The sequence below is a fragment of the Haemaphysalis longicornis genome, unplaced genomic scaffold (assembly GCF_048455015.1).
Source record: "Haemaphysalis longicornis isolate Haplotype H1 unplaced genomic scaffold, Haemaphysalis longicornis Haplotype H1 scaffold_11, whole genome shotgun sequence".
Taxonomy (NCBI): domain Eukaryota; kingdom Metazoa; phylum Arthropoda; class Arachnida; order Ixodida; family Ixodidae; genus Haemaphysalis; species Haemaphysalis longicornis.
The window spans coordinates 117,707,671-117,724,702 of record NW_027526214.1 but is presented as its reverse complement, the minus strand read 5'-3'; positions in this window follow the sequence as shown (position 1 = coordinate 117,724,702).

The following is a 17,032-nucleotide window of genomic DNA, read 5'->3' as shown; positions in this document are numbered from 1 at the left end:
GAATGTTACTGTATTTAGTCGATTATAACACGTTTTCTTTTTGCAACCTGAAGTCAACCCTCGCGTTACAATCTAATACTGCAACTGAAGTTGCCTAAAATTGCAATGATGCACCCAATTGTCATCAATGGCTAGTTTTGACCATTTCGCAATCTATGTCAGCAAGATGTGTCAGAGTTGTTCGGGTCCACTACAAGCTAAGACCGACTTTTTCCGTTTCCTTGCTTTTTTTCTGTGGTGGTTGACAGTGTGTGCAACTTGTTTCCTTTGTTTTCGCGCCGTACTTTCGTATTGAGGCATAGGTAACTTTCATTGCCCTCGTGTTTCAACACCGCTTCAGCTCCCCTTATTACGGCAACGTGTTGCACTCAGTATGACCCATGCTATTTTAATGGCTCAAGAAATCGAGAATTCGGCAGCTCTCCGAAGAGTCAACATCGACCGTCTGTGGATGGCAGCTACTGCGGGAGCGCCTTTTTACATGCGAACCCTGCCCAAAAAGTTTCTGAGGACCTTGCTACAGCTGCCACGTCAAATTACAAAAGGGTGTTGCTGATTTCGTCACCAAACAGTGTAACCGCCTTTTGGCGGTCAGTGTTGAGCTGATACAGCTGAAAACAAGTGATATCGCTCGACAGATGGGCTTCCTGCGAAATTATAAGTGTCAAAGGTGGGCGCCTAGCCCAAGTGTTTGAAAAATAAATGTGCTTTTCCATAATTCCACTGGCCTCACGTGAGTACTTTGGAGGCTCTTCTTTTGTTTATATGGCACGACAGAAAGTTACCCCTTGAGTTACTTTAAAGGTTTTACTTTTTCTTTCTGGATGCGATGAAGTCACCCCTCACGCTACAATCGTGGTCACATTACAATTCAGTAAACACGGTATGGGGTTGTCTTTGGCATTATTATTGGAAGGGCAAAATTCAAAATTAGCATACGCTAAGTTCTCTGCTTTTTTTAGACCGATCTTGATCAGAAGAGCAAGACTATAAGCAACAACGAAATGAAATCTTATTTGTGCCCGATCATCAATGAGAGAAGCTTTTGAGGTATTAAAAAATGATGAAGGACTGTTTCAGGTACCCCTGCTTGGTACACAGGGGGGTTGCGGCCAAATCCTTAGGGAGCACTGCCTTGCTGCCCCAATATCTACCTATAGTAGACCATGCAGGAGCACAAGCCAGCATGGGCTACTTTAGGTAAACCTAACCATCCGTACCTGCCGCAGTGGTTAAGGCATTGCGCTGCTGAGCACGAGGTTGCGGGTTCGATTCCCGGCTGCTGCGGCCGCTTTTCTGATGGAGGCGAAAAGCAAAAACGCGCGCGTGTACCAGATTTCGGCGCACGTTAAAGATCCCCAGGTGGCCAAAATTAATCCGGAGCCCTCCACTACGGCGCGCCTTATCGCCGGCGTTGCGTCGACGCCGTTAAACCCCACAATCAATCAATCATCATCATCATCTACCCATCCGTACCATTGATGCATTTTATTTGCCAGGGCTATCAACAATTGCCCCCTCATCCCACCAAAAGGCTCTGATAAAAATCACGCGATTACATTACGCCGTCGGATTGACTGATTGCAGGGTTTAACACGCTGAAGCTGCACATGGGCTATGAGGCATGCAGTAGTGGAGGGCTCAACATTAATTTTGAGCACCTGGGAAACTAACTTAAGCTGAATCTCAAGACAAGGGTGTTTTCGCTTTTCGCCTCCATCAGAAAAGCAGCCACTACCTACTACTATTATTCCTGTGGTAATGCAAGAATAAACAACTCCCACAAGTTAGGTGGGCATAATTCCTGCTGTAAAGGCCCCACATCACTCAAACCCATACTTATAGATCCAGTTTCTATTTCTGGGTTCCTATATCGGTCACATAAATGCAGTACGTACCTGCTATTGCTTTTCATCTTACCAGACAGCCCCCGTCCTGAAGCTCCAGCCACTTTTAAATGAAAAGGTTGCAAAGAAAAGTTACATAAGCACAAACGTCGTTACCTGCCAAAGTTAAAAGCTCACAGTACACTACACATTCCGAGAAGTAAGAACACTCACTCAATGATTGTTTTATTATCAAGACAGTTATGTCAAAAGACCTAACCACAGAATTGATGAAAGGTGCTTAAAACCAATGCTATGTAAGCGTAGATAGCGTTTACAGCAATGTGAAATATACTCCGCCTAGGTGTTCCTGAACTACAAACTGTTTGAAGAAAACAAATAGTTTCCAAAGAAAGAGAACAAGAAAAAGGGTCAGGAAAGGTTTTCAGCCATTAACAAGACGATAAAAAAATATCAAAACACTTTTATTGCCAAGTTAAGATTTTCAAACTATTTCCGGTTTTCATTTTTCTCATGGGAAGTTTTACGTCCGATAAGTTAAGCAGTCGCACATTGTATTTTGCTTTGTTCAAAGTGGCACAGCAGTCGAAATAAAACAAAAGCGCGGTGAAACCGCACGGCCGCATACAGAAATAGACCTAATGCGATTAAAACCGCATACGAAACAAAACAAATCGATTCCTCATGATGTTATCAAGAGCACCGGCAATTATTTCAAGCTTCCTAAGGCCCGACACTGCGCCCACCACCTGTCCATCAGCAACGCTAGACATATCGAGCAGCGCCAGCAAATTGCATTTAGCTTGCATAAACCACAGCGTGAGACTGACGCGGAAACGAGAAATCAAGCCAATAACACGTTTCTGGCACCGAACCTTAGTCGCGCTAGAAAAGGTCCAGCAGAAAAGAACTTACCGAACTTCTTTGTCCGGGCACAGGAAAACGCCGCCGTTCTTCGATCGTTTGCCGCTGTATTTCAGCTTATCCTTAACCGCACGTGTTTCCAATGTGGCAAGCAGGCTTTATCCACAAAGGGCGAACACATTTTACGACGGTATATCGCACAAAAAACAAGAATAACAACACGGACAACGCGCCACCACGGTCGACCTCGCCGCCAGCACTTGTTGATGGAAAAAAGTACATCAGAAACGACCGCAGCGCCGAAACGAAACCTGCCGAAAAGGCCAAATACATGAGCAGAGTTACGACTTTATATTTTAATTCAAAGTGATCATACAACGTTGCCAAATTTTTCAGTCTTCAAAGAATCATTTATTCAAAATTGTCATTGCTTTTGGTGTTCACAAGTATTTCAGTTTAAATAGAATCCTGATCGGAAGCGACTGCAGCGCCGAACACAAGAGCAGAGTTCCCTCTTTGTATTTTCATGCAAAGTGATCACACAACATTGCGAAATTTGTCAATCTTTAAGGAATCATTCATTCAAAATTATTATTGCTTCCTGTTTTCACAAGTATTTCAGTTTTAATAGGCTCCTGATTGCAACTTTCCCGATCGCTGCCTTCTTGCTCCCGGTCTTTTCCGATTGGCTGCCAGTTTTGGCCAGAAGATCTAAGCCAATCAGGCTGTATTTTTGGCGCATGGCAGCGCCCTGAAAAAACCTTGAACGGGGATGATGATGGCGAGTAAAAGTCTTTGAATCGGGGTGACGGCATGTTCCATTTCACCTGTCTTAGCTATTTATTTTACCTCGGACATGTCTTAGCTGCCGCTATCTCTGGCTCTGATTGCCTGCGCCGTACGCGGTCTCGTGGACTTGTCGCGGTCATAACCACACAAATAAAAATTCACGTGTGCCTTACAATGCTTTTCAGCTCGGATAAAATTTGGCGTTCGGCCTGCTTCAGCGCAGGCTTGCACGGGTGTCTTGAATAATTCGGCTCGCGCGTTTGCAGATCGTGATGTTGCATCAATCATTTGAAGGTGTGATCTGAGACTTCAGGATGCGTAATCATTATTGAGGGAAATCTCTGTCGCAGGTGTCGCTCGCCTTACGCTTTTTCAACCACTTGGTTGGTAAATCTATAACTTCTCGTAAAAGGTACAGCGTTTATGTGAGTCTTTACTGTACTCGCACAGGACTATTCACTAGCATTTCTTTTTTTGTCGGGTGTTTTCTTCGTAACTTCTGCGAGGAAAACTGGGAGGGAGGAATACCTTCATGATACGGAGAAGTCAGCCTGGAAACAAGATGGCTTGATGAATGAAAATGACAAGGAATGAATACACCAGCACAGAAAAACGCACACATACAGTATCAGTACTCTAGAAACGCATATCTGAAAGACGCACAAACGCGCACACAGTGCAAACGTTCACAGAATTTTCTCAAAGCGCGGTCACGGTGAAAGGCAAGGCCTTCACAGCACTTGTCGCAGACGCAGTTGAGTGCTGTTGAGCCTATGCTAACGCTGAGTTTCAGCACACAGTGCAGGTTCAATGTCCTAACGAACACTACAAGAGTGACGGAGAGGTGATACTCGTCTCGTCTTAAGCATGCAGGTAGTCGTTGGCGAAAGCGATGTTGAGGCTTCCTCACGTTTCCGTAGGTGCATGCAGCATTCGGGAAGCCCAGGCGGGGTCATTTCTGTAGTGGTCGGTTGGCAGTTGTAGCTGCAGCGGCGGCTAGGTGTGGCTTTTTGTGTGTGCGTGACAGCTTACTCACCCAGTAATTGCGTATATTAGGTAATAGACACCCAAACGAACGAGTTCCTCTAAACAATTACCTTTGGTTAAAGCTAGTTTTGTGTAAACGAAGTTATATGCTGTCAATCAAACGTATTAGAAATCAAAGATAAAGAGCTAGCTCTTCTGAAACGTTGAAACTGCATTGCTGACGCCGTTATACAACTATACTTCTGATGGAGGCCAAAAACAAAAACGCCCGTGTGTTCGAGATTTCGGCGCACGTTGAAGATCCCCAGGTGACCGAAATTAATCCGGAGCCCTCCACTACAGCGCGCCTCGTCGCTTGCGTATCTATAGCGTCAGCGCGTTAAGCCACATAATAATAAATCAACCAATCACAGAAATTTACGTACCAGTTTATTTTTTTTCACGGCTATAACAAAATACGCTCAAATTATGCACCGTTCTTTCTGGTCACGTCTGAGGGGTTGTAAAGATAAGATTGGGACCACTTCGCCTTCCACAGAAACAATGAGGGAACTAAAATTTGGGATGTCCACGTGGTCTAATTAATGAATCGTTGCCTTCATATTTAGACTGCTATCATGGCTTCGGCTGGTGAAATTCTCGTTTTCTTGACGCGTGAAAAAAAAATGTTATCTCTAACCTGAATTTCGGCAATTTTTTTAGTGGGAGGTCTTATCGGTACATAGATCTGGTGTCATGTTTAGCGTCCGCCGAGCGGCACATTTGTTTGCATATAGCTGCTGGCCTTTTCTCAGTCCAGGAAGCCACGAGCTTTCGCCGCTGTTCGGGCCCATGTTAGTGCATTTCTTGACTGCTACTTAGGTGCTAAAGCATGGAGCTCGTTCAATAGCACATACGATTTTTGCTTCTTTCCATCAACAAAGACGGCGAATAAAAAGGGTTGCTTGATGGCACAACATGGGCCAGTTGCATGTAATTACTGCTATCGCGATAAATGCTCCAAAATACAGATTCTATAGAATACATATTTCCGCATAGTAGTATTAGGTCGCTTGAACGAGCAAGGAAACTTGCTGACAAACGTTCTGCGTACAGTGATTTTGACGTCCCAAGGAAAAAAGAATGCCAAGAGACCGCCAAAAGGGCGGTCTTTTTTACTCTAGGTAATATGCGTTGTGCTCCCGGAGCATTGATCCTTAACCTCCTCGGCGTCGCGATTCGTCACAAAGCTTACGTTTTTAACTTGTATCAAAAATTGCAATACCAATGAGGTCAGCGTCTGTACCAATGCGGTCAGTGTCTATGCAGGCTGGCAAAGCACGAGTTGTTTTACGCGCACTTCTTCTTTAGTCCAAAAAAGTGACATATATTTTTGGTTTCAAGTTTAAAGAATGGTCTAAAACGTATAATGGACAAATGAAACGCGAACACGAAAATATGAACCGGAACACACAAATAGCGCGATTTCTTTCCATGCAAATGAAATAATCGCGCGGCTATATAACAGTAACAAAGATTGAAAATGTGTCTTTCCAAATAGACCACTAGCGAGCCATTATTTTGCATTCACTATCCATATTCTTTCCTCTAGAGCGTTCCGTTTAATATTTTCGTGTTTTCATTCATTCGTCCATGAGTGTACATGTATATACAGCACACTGTGTTCGGTGGCTAAGCGCTAGCCCACGCATGACCTTCGCAATTCCGGTGATTGGGCAGGGGTGGTGCTAGACCTGTGACAGACATTAGCCGTTCACCTTTCGAAGAGCAGGAGCGTGAATATTTGGTTCCGAATGGATCAATGCGATCGGGAGCCAGACGTTTTCTTGTCGACTTTTGAACATTAACTGCCATAGGAAAAACGAGTACTCGGCTACGGCATCATAGCCGTTCATCTTTTATACTCCGGCAGGCGAAAAGAGGTTGGCCGCTCGGAAGACGGGTACCTGCTGCTCATCTTTTGATGACCGGCTTTCAAAGAAAAAAAGAGTACTCGGCAGCCGCAAGCTTGCCGCACGTCTTCTGATCAATGTTGTGGGAGCAAGCGCCGTTCCTCGGCGGCGGGTGACTTACCAGAGAATTTATAAGCAACCCGCGCCGGGGAGAAACCGTGGTTACGGCAAACTAGTGAAAGGTGACCAACATATGAGCATTGGTTGCCGAAAACTTTCCGAGGTGACGGCAGCCGGATTCGTACCGTCCATTTTATTATCAACGGCAGCCAATTCGTTGCCTCTTGCCGAGCATTCCGGAGAACAGCCATAGGTTGGCCGGTCAAGAAACGGACTTTCCGTGCTGCCTGGGATATACTCAAGAGTTGAAAAACTCGCAAAAACTGTATTCATGAGTAATGTACTCATGAGTAATGTACTCATGAGTACTGTGTACTCACGAGTACTGTGTACTCATGAGTACTGTGTACACATGAGTACTCATACTCATTAACACTCAAACTCATGAGTACTCACACTCATGAATACTGTACTCATGGGTACTCGTACTCGTGAGTAGTGTACTGATAAGTACTGTACTCACGAGTACTCGACTTAACCCTGTACTCACTCGTCATCGTACTTACTTTTTTTTCGGGGAGTGTACTCACTCATCATCGTACTCACTCATGAGTTCGAGTACAAATGAGTACAAATGAGTGTACTCACGAGTGAGTACGCCGACCTATGCTCTCAAATTATGGTACGGTGGTGGTTCGGAGCGGTTTTTTCTCATTCCAAACAAATAGAACTTTCTAGAGGCATGTATACTTGCAAAATAAGTAATGGTATGGTCTTAGTTCTTTTACTCTGTAGGAATACTGTTTACCTATTAGCCAGGAGAGAACTTCTATCAGTATTGGCACATTGTTTTAGTTTCGCCAAAAATTAGGCTTTTGAACACTGTTCTAAGCCCATCAGGGAAAGAAAACCGACGCGTTTAACGAAACAGGTATTTCCTGAAAAACATGTGACTTTGTTTTTAGTACTGAACGAAACATCCCGGGCCAAAGTATAGCAGTATAGCAGTATTCACCATCCTTCCTAAATCTAGCATCTAATGTGAATGTTCATGTCCATCGCATAATAAAAGGAAAACGCAATAGAGCGTTTTACAAAGTATCTAACGTAGTGTAGTATATGCTCTGTCATCAAGCGCATTCATCTCGGCTGTCGCTTCCGTATGTTATAAAACATCCCGGAGTGGTATTGTCCTGCTTAGTAATACGGCATGGTAACGTATGCCGTGTTTGGCGTTCGTGCATACTTTTTGTATGCACGAACGCCATTGTACAAATGAGTGCTATCAAGGACAACAACAACAAGTATCATTCTTCGTGTGGCGATCATCTACAGGAAACACGGCGAAAAGAACCTGGCAGAGGCTGCCTATCCGTCTCGAAGTCCAGGTATGACGTTTTCCGGCCGCTTTTCGCCCCCGCACTTCGGTCTTCCGGCATCACGCGCCGAGATGGGAGCGGGGCAGCGGGCCACTTTTGTTTGCGTATTGCGCCGCTTCTACTGCATGTATTTCAAACATATTTCGTACACGGGAACCATTCAATGTTTACTTGCTGCTAGTCAACTTTTCTTTTAATTCTGAAACCGCTTCATCTTTTCTTTCCGTAGAAAACTCTATGCTTTCCCCACACGCTGTTCCATTCTCCGCTAATTCAAACCACGTGACGTTTGCGCGGAAGGTTCAAACACGATATGCAACAACACGCTGCCTGCTCCCTTGCGCGGGGCTAATCCGAAGCACGTGTCATTTGTGGGGAAGGTTCAAACACGATTTCCAACATGCTGGCCGGCGGCGGCGGCGCACTGAGAGGAGACAGTAGAGTAGCGCACGAAGCCGTACGTTGGCTGATCACGGGAACACTTCCTGAGAGGCAGTACAAATGCGCCGTCACCCAGAAGACTGCCCCTCGCGCTGCGCACAAATTTTATATTAGGGAGTGCAGTAATCGTCAGTGCATTTTTAAGCCCATATGCCCATCCGTGCTTCTGTTTATTGTTCGCAGTCATGTGATTACCCCGCTACCGCCGTTAGCTGCCGACTGCGCAACTTGCCAAAGGGGCATCGGTGGAGGCCAGGGGAAAAATAGTTGTGAAAAGGGTGTCGACAGGAGTTAGGAGGAGCCGCGGAGCGTCGTTGAGTAAATCTATGACACCGGAATGGAAACTGTGTAGGTGGGGAGCTAGACATATACTGCGTTGCAGTAAAAACGGTTCCCGTGTTCGGATTCCATCCTGGGTCCCTCGAGATACGTAGCCGTCGTCAATATGATTGCGCCATTCCCACACGGTCGAAGCAGTCTGGATTTGGAGAAGGGTACACTGGCGTACCAAGTAATTACACATAAATATGAACCCCTCACTCCAACGACGACGATCATTTAAATTCCGCATATGATCGATGATAAGGTCCTGTGAGCAATAGGAACACCCTCGCACGCTTCCCTGGTAACGGATAGGTTGCAGCTGCTTCCGAAAGGGCCGTTTGACGTCATTCGAAACTGTCGTGTGCGTTGCAAACCACATAATGGTTTACAAACGCGCCTGCGGCAATGGGAGCACATTCCTTCACCCCACGTGCGTTTCCAGGTTGCATAAGAATGTAGCGAAAATGGTCGCGGAACCAATCAGTCTAACACAGCGACCACAAAGCGATTATCGTTACCATTACTGCAAAGTAATAATAAAGGATACCCTCATCACCATGTGCTGTGTTTGATACAGCTTCGCTGGACATTCACTTTCATAGGTAGGGATGGCGGCCAATTTGTTTACCGTACATACTCATTTCCGTCAATCCGTTCCAGTAGCATAGTCGAACTCTTTGCTTTAATGCAAGCTTTGTTGCGTTATCACCCTCCTGGACGTCACCACCACCACGCTATCGTCTTCTGCTTGGCGTGATCCCAGAAAAAGAAATAGCCAGACCCATCGCTTGTATGACGTGGTACGTACAGCAATACGCTACGCCTGGTAGCGTGGACCGTGCCTATGCCGGCGATTCACTCGTTCGTCACAGTCTAGCTCAATCAATGCAGTAATGAATGAAACACGCAGATTTCTTTGTTATTTGTCTCTTAAATTCTTATCATGTGACCCACCAGTTTACCACGAGAATTGTGAACATATGCAATGCGTGGGGTTCTTTGTGTTACTACTACTACTCTCTTGTGTTACGGTGACCACCCAAATTTTAGTGCTGTTTTACCGCAGTTATAGAAACAAAATATGGGACGTTATTCTTATGCGCCTTTACAGCTGAGTGGACACAGTAAAAACTGGTATGTTTTTTCTAGAAAACAGTTTTAAATCGCGCGTCATGCATAACTGCGCCTGATGCATTATCCCGGAGATTTCATCGCACCGATGTTCACTGAACGTTTTCGCGCTATTTCAAGATGACAGGATACCATTATATTTAAGCTGTGACATAAGATGACCTCACGTGTTCGCAAGCTGAAGTTGCGAATGTGCGGCGTAATCGCACCGCCACCCATTTACATTATGCCACGCCTTCTCAACCAATTACAAAGAGGGCGTGACATACACGCCACATGCTTGTTAAATAAAAAACCGTCCTTTATTTTCATGTACTGTGCATTTAGTCTAGTTTTTCGTTGCCGGCCAAGAATCATCATCATCATCATAACCATCATCTTTATTTCCACGTGCCCACCAACAGCCAATGGCCTTAAGCGGTGTTGCACAGGATGAAACGCAATATTTGATACAAACACAAACCTCTAAATATGTAGCCTGAAATGAGAAAAAATATATAGAAGGAGAAAGAAAGAAAAATACGATCAGTGCACTTCAGTCAAAGCAATCTTAAACAAACGCAAATTGTTGTTAAAAATTTCAAGGTGACTTGCCTTTTAATTGTACAGTCTAAGCAATCTTTGCATAGTAAAACAAGTAGAACTGATTCGAAACAAAAGAAATTCACGAAAAGACTTACAGGGAACTCTAATCTCAACTGATGACGTAAGGTCTTCACAATCAATGATGCTGTGTAAAAACTAAAAAAAAAAGAAAATCCGCGTCAAGCCTCTTTTTGACAATGTAGCCAATTTCAATTTCTCCAACATGTTTTCATACTGATAGTAAACTAGGCGACCGAAATGCCTGTCGTATAAAATTCTAATAAAACGTCTTTGTACATTTTCAAGCTTAGCGCTACTTGTTATGACCAACCTGTTCCAAACAACACATACAAAATGAAGCTTTGGAATCACCATAGTTAAGAATAGTCGAACAAAACACATAGGATTAGAAAAAGATCCCGTAAATCGCGGCACAATTCCCAAGAGGCTGTAGGCCTTGTTCACAACAGAATCAACATGCGAACGAAAATGCAGTTCAGAATCTACAACAATGACGAGATCACGACTTTGTTTAACCCTGTTTGAGCACTGTTCCATTTAGTGTGTAATCATGCAGCACAGCAAGACTTTTTCTAGTGAAAGTCAATACGTAAGTTTTGCTGACATTAATCAACAGCTTATTTTCAGCACACAATTAACTATATTATAGATGTCAGACTGAAGTAGGACGCAGTCGTCATGCGTGCTAATTTCTCGAAAGAATTTCGTATCATCTGCATACAAAACGGTGCGGGAATTTTCGACAGAGCATGTAATATCGTTAATAAATACATTAAACAAGAGAGGGTGCAAAATAGATCCTTGTGGAACGCCAGAAGTATTAATAACAGGCTTGGACAGCACACCGTTAACGTGCACGTAATTACATCTACCGGACAAATAATCCAAAATGAAAGTAAAAGTTGATTGTACACGCCATATGCTCCTAACTTTTCAACCAGTCTCTGGTGGTCAACTAAGTCAAACGCTTTGGACAGGTCAAAGTACACGGCATCAACCTGACCACGATTTTCAATATAATGACTCGTGTACTCCAAAAATGTCATTACATTAGTTTCTACGGATCGGCCTTTATAGAACCCATGTTGTGCATTCCCGATCTGACGTTTAAAAAAGAACCATAGGTGATGAAACAGGGCAATTTCCAAAACTTTCGCGAAAGGGCTCTGCAAAGTTAAAGGTCGGTATTTAGTGACGTCACATGAATCACGAGATTTATGTACAGGAACCATTACGCCGTTTTTTAGTAAGTCAGGAAAAATTCTGTTCGAAAGAGAAACGTTGAAGATATGAGTCAAAACGGGCACAAATAACGTGCTGGATCCTTTAACTATGAAGCTAGGAATGCCATCGAAAGCGAGCGAGAACTTTGGTTTCAGTGCTCCTATCGCCCATTCGATATCACATTCGGAAAAAGAAAACGTGTGCAACACATTACCGCTGTCGTTTGACGGAAAAAAAGCTACAATGCGAGTTCGAAAGGTAGGTGTTAGCAGATAGGACAGAATGAAAATAATCCGCAAAGCAGTCAGCTCCATCCTTAGGTTTGTCCATCACCGTTCCATCCTGGGCTAACTTGATGCTCGTTCGAGGTGTTGAAATATCTTTCACATATCTCCAAAATAGTTTTGGCTCACGATTGAAATTAAATTCATTAGACTGTAAATGTACTTTCTTATCACTTGTAGGCTACTTTTACTAGGGCGCGGGCTTTACAGAATTTTTGACGCCAACATTCGCTTCGCATGACCTTGAACTTTCGGTGATACCGTAAGTTTTTTGCGTAGCAAGTGTTTCAGTTTACGTGAAAACCATGAAGGATAGCTACTTCTAAAACATTTATGTTTAGGTATAAATAACCGCATTGCTTCATGTACAACGCTTGTGAGGGCATGAAAAGCTTCGTTTGCGTCACTGATATTAAGAACACATGACCAATGATGATCACGTAAATAAAGAAACAGGCCTAAATAATCACCTTTAGAAAACAAGAATTTTTCACATTCAAGATAGTTCCACTGCGGACGATGAATTATAAAGGTGAAAGACAAGGAAGCGTGCCATGCATCAGACGCGACGAGTGGGTGAAGATCAAGTATATTGCCCGCTGGATTTTCTATGTTGCGTTGAGTAAGATTTAGCAAGTGCATGAACTGTAGTAGCGATTCCCCTTTTCAGTCTCCACTCTGCAATGAGGTCTCAGTAAAATCCCATCGTATCTGCGGAATATTGAAGTTTCCAGCTATCATCAGTTGGCAAGTTTGGTTGTTCAACATATCTGTCACGATTTAGCTCCGCGTTCGTGAACCTGGGAGGGTAGGGGTACCCTCCAGCCGAGAGACGACCTGCAGCGTGCTGGTGGTGACGGTGACTGACCCCCGAGCAGCCGTGCTCGGCGGTGTTTATTGCCCGGCCACCCACAATGTTGCCCACCGAGCCTGGTGGGGCCACTGAACTTAGCGGCCAAAAAATATCAGGGATGGGGGCGCCACACACTTGTCACAATATCACCAAGTTCAGTCATTTGCTCATTGAATAAGACGGAAGAATATCTGGGGGATAGTAAAACGTACCAATCAATGGTTTTATCTGATCAGTCGTGTTTACTTCTACCCACACGCTCTCTGCATATACTTCCAAATCCCGATGACGTCTTGCTTGAAACACTTTTCTTACAGCGATTAGGACACCGCCCCCATACTTGACAGAAAGGGTGTCATAGTCACGGTCAGCCCTAAACACATCGTACTCCCGCGGGAAGTATTCAGCAGAATTAAAATTGTGATTTAACCACGTCTCTGTAAGGCAAGGAACATCATATTCATTTGTTTAAACGTTTTCCAAGAACTGATTAGACTTCTTCCGAATGCCACGTACATTTTGAAAATAAAGGGAACAGTTTATGCTTGTAAGAAAAAAAAAGAAGAAACACTCAATTATTCGTCATCAACACTTTCTTTGGCACGCAGCTTACCCCAAAAAGGCCGAAAGATGCAGCCCACAGGCCACACATTTGTCTCATTGATCAAATCAAACTGCTCAGCTTTCACAGAGACATGAAAAGACGCATACGTGGCATACCTCGATGGCAGTTTTGTGTACATCACCTCAATGTCTGGAAGCGCTGCAGCGAGGTCGTCCCGGATGCCCGCAGCAGTCGTCGCCGGGTACAACTTTGACACAAAGAGAGCTCGTTCTGTTAAAACACAGGGAACAGAAACAAGCTTGCTATTTCCTGCTTTTACCACGCTGGCTTTTATGTAGCGTCGTTTTGGAGCGAAACTGTTCACGTCACCGAACTTGTGTAGAGCATCCAAGTACGAAGGACGAGAACTGAAAACATGTGAACCGTCATTTCCCGACGGACACACGCCCACCGAAAAGCGGGCGTTTTCCATTGAGTTTGGCGGCACGTACCCATCACCCCCTTTACAGCTTTCTTCTGTTTGAAGGACCGAAACATCAGCCGAAGCCGCGTTAGATGCACACGATGAGCCAATATGCTTGCGCAGTAAGTCAGTGTTGCTGGCGAGGTGAAGGCGCAACACTCATTGTCACTCTTGAGTCGTGGCACATCCAAGGACAGCGCATCTATCTTCTCGAACAGGGCCACGACCAGTTCTCTCAGCCCAGCGTCGTCACCCACGGCGGCTGCACCGCTGGCGGCAGCTAACGACGCATGCTTCCCAGCCGGCCGTAATCCTTCTTCATCGTTTCGCCGGGTGCAGGAATGGCACTTGTAGGTGCTCTCTCCGGTTACCATATAGGACTCGTAGTCTTGGCCCACCACAATAATACATTTGCAGTGAAAGCGGCTTCCACAAGGGCCGCAGCAACGCAGGAATTGTTGCGGGCCAACAAAAGCTTTATTGCAAGATGGGCAGGTATCCTTCGACTTGGTCATGCCGATGGAAAAAGTGTGTCGCACATGCGCAAGAGCGTCAAAAAACGGGAGCGACGAAAAAAGCGTCCGCACTCATTCAGTGCGCAGCGCTGAATGCGTTGAATAACGCGCTTTATAGTGCGCATGCGAATAATGCGTTGAATAGTGCGCAGCGCTGAATGCGAAGAATAATGCGCTTTCTTTAAAGAGAGAGACAGCAGCCCTTAGACCTCGTCGCAAAAAACGTTATGACACGTCAAAATGACGAAATTACACATAACTTCTTTGTCAACCGGACGCATGTGGCGAAAATTGAAACCCAATCAGAAACGACTTCCATTGATTGATTGATTGTGGGGTTTAACGCGCCGACGCATGGCAGGCGATGAGGCGCGCCGCAGTGGAGGGCTCCGGAATAATTTTGACCACCTGGGGATCTTTATCGTGCGCCAAAATCTCGTACACACAGGCATTCTTGCTTTTTGCCTCCATCAGAAAAGCGGCCCCCGCGGCCGGGAGTCGAACCCGCGACCTCGTGCTCAGCAGCGAACCGCCTAAGCCACTGAGCCACCGCGGCGGGTGGAAACGACTACCAGCGAATGCACTCTTCTGTGTGAATTTAATATGGCGAGAATAGGGCCCCAAGTGCATGTAGTTGTACATTGAATTTGGTGTGTCAAACTATTTCCGTTAATTTTGTCATTCATGATAATTTTCCAACATCTAAAGCAACTCAGCTAGGCAAAAATCCTGATGCCAAAGTTGAAGAGCGGTTTTTATAATGGCCGGATGAGCAGTTCCTGCTTTAATATTAAAAGTGTTTTCAGCTTACGGTGCCCCAGAAGTTAGAAGAAAAAGACCACGCGACATGCCTGCTTCCGCGTCATGAGAGCAGGGCTCCCGAGCGTTCAGCGCACAAACAGCAATAGGCGTTCTGCGGATGAAAGGCGCCAGTTGGGCGATGTAGGTGCTGGTGGTGCCATTTACGCTAGCGGCGTGCTAACCTTGCGACAGTTTGACGCAGGGGTAAACGCTTGTGCCGCTGACATGTCGCCTTTTAGGTGCGGAGTACCTTAGGACCGCTGAATTTTCGTCGGCGTCCGTGCGCATAGAATTTACAATCGCAAAAAAACACACAGGCACCGGCAGGATTGGATAACGTGTCTGGTAGACCAGACTGTGTCAATGTCAGTCGTCTTACCCATTGGGATACGACACGAGAGTCAAACTTCTTACTCCCTAGCCTTTAACGGTGCGGAGTACCTGAGGACCTCCCAATGTCCGTTCGCGTCCCTCCGGTCGCACATCACTATCAAGAAAACATCAGGCGAAATTGGATTTTAGCCGTGAGTTGCACATTTATTTAGGGAATAAAAAAGGTGCAACTCGCGGCTCAAATCGAATAACGGTCGGTGCGAAAACAGGATGCCACTCGGGACGCAACTTGGTTGTCATTTCGAGTCTTCGTTCTCCGCACCCTCGCCATCATCCACGGAGTGGAGATGCTGCCATTTTTTAAGCGACAGCAATCGTATTGCTGTTTGCGCGCCGAACGTTTAGGATCACCGAAATCACGCCACGCCAGCGAGGATATCACGTGGTATGTCTTTTTTAGGTTTTCGCGGGCATCATGATTGAGCTGGAAAGCACTGGGGTTCTTCGATTTCCGTTTCTAACTCACCGCGGACTCCAACATGTTCCCAGTGCGACGATTCTTTTTTCCGGAGAGGCCGAGGCCACCTGTCTGTAAGAACGCATTCGATTCATGTCGCGTAGCTATCCTTGGACTAATTGAGGGCTCAGCGAGCAGTCAGCAGGTTTTTGCCTGGCGTCTATAAGGCGACAACAAACTGCGGTGTAGCAGATGACAAAGATGATATCTTCATTGTAACACGGCTTCCCATCTTTTCGCGAGTTTTCGGGCGATCGTCTGGTAATAAAGTTTTCTGTCCCCCTGCTTCGCCTGTTGCAAGGATGTCGGAAAACGTGCTGCAATTTACCAGTTGCTCGACATCAACGGAGTATCCGTGATCGAAGATGGCCGTCCGGGGCACGTGACAGTCGGTAGGTATCCTTTTCGCCGTCAAGCCAGTTTATATAGCCCGTGGCGGGATCGTGCACTTTAGTGCGCTTTCTCCGGAAACCCCTCTATCAGCGTTTCCGACGAAGGGACATTGGTTGCCCGACAGCGATATGATATCGGTCTGTAATTTTGAACAGTTTAACGATTGCTTTGCAGATTCACACACTTGAGGTCGTCGCTGCTGAACCCGCCGGAGTTGGCGAAGTGGCTGAAGCTGTTTGGGCTGCCAACAATAAACGGACGCCCTTTGTTCTCGGCCAAAGGTGGTGTTTCTTTTTTTCTTAAAGCTACACCACCATATACACAACACAAGGAATTTTACCAAAAGGTATCCGTGGGAATACCAGGGGTGCAGATGAATGAGGAGTTTCCTGGTAGGAGTTTCCATATCTTTAACAAGTGGAGCACTTGGGAGCGCGCCTGAAATCTTGTGAGAACGGTGTGCCCGCCTACGCGTGCGGGTTGACAGAAGTGCAAGTATCAAAATAAGCTTTTGTTTCGCCCTTCATCCACTGTACACATCGTGTTAGCAGTGCGCCTAATCACCACGTTATGTCGACACGTTCTAGGTGAGCTTGGGGACGGTAAATTCGCAGCTGTGCCCCCCTGCCATTAACTTTCCCAACTGGGTACTTTCCCTTGAACAGCTGTCTTCAACTAGTATTTTATCTTCTGCGTTTCCACAT